The sequence below is a fragment of the Mus caroli genome, chromosome 2, assembly GCF_900094665.2.
Source record: "Mus caroli chromosome 2, CAROLI_EIJ_v1.1, whole genome shotgun sequence".
Taxonomy (NCBI): Eukaryota; Metazoa; Chordata; class Mammalia; order Rodentia; family Muridae; genus Mus; species Mus caroli.
The window spans coordinates 83,374,602-83,375,456 of record NC_034571.1 but is presented as its reverse complement, the minus strand read 5'-3'; positions in this window follow the sequence as shown (position 1 = coordinate 83,375,456).

Sequence of the window (855 nt, the reverse complement as noted above, 5' to 3'; positions counted from 1 at the left end):
CCATAGCATACCCTGCAGCTGTAGCAGCAGCTGCACTGGCTGAAATTGCTATGATTACCGCAGCAGTAATGCCAAAATCTCTTTTTTGTCTTAACAGGGATAAGGTGGAGGGTGTTTCCACCGGAACAGGGATACAACGTGGGATCCATGCCACCATGGCACTCTACATATATGTTATGGTTGTGTAGCTTGCTGTTCTTGTGGGACTCCTATGAGTGGGAATAGGGCTCTCCCTGAAGCTTTCGGGTCCTTCTATCTTTGCCTTCTTTGGGACTCTTTTCCTCCCAGTTTGTTGCCTTTTCCATTCTTAATACAAGGGAAGATTCCTACTCTTATTGCAAATTGATACAACATGTTTGGTTGTTATCTCTGTAAGTACTGCCTTTTTCTGAAGAGGAATAGAGGAGGAGTGGATTTAGAGGGAGAGGAAGTTCTGATAAGGGGAGAAGGAAGAGGAAAACTTCTCTGTGGATGTAATATATGAGAGAATAATAGACAAATGATAGATAAATAGATAATTAAATAAGTAATTCCTTTTGATATTCTGCTACTCACGCACATATTGATGTCTAGCTCAATTGTCGTCATAGAGGCTTCACTCAGCAACAGGTGGGCACAGGTTTAGAGACCCACAAACAAATACCAGGTGCAGCCAGGGGAAACCCACAGAAGATGGGGAAGAAGAATTGCAGGAGCCAGAGGCATCAATGAGACATTACAAGAAGAAGGGCCACAGAAATAAGTAAGCAGGGATCTAGGGGCACACAGAAACTGAAGCAGCATGTATGGGTCCTGAATGGGACTGAGCTAATTCTTCTGCAAATACCTTATAGTTGTGAAGCTTGGTGTTCTGTG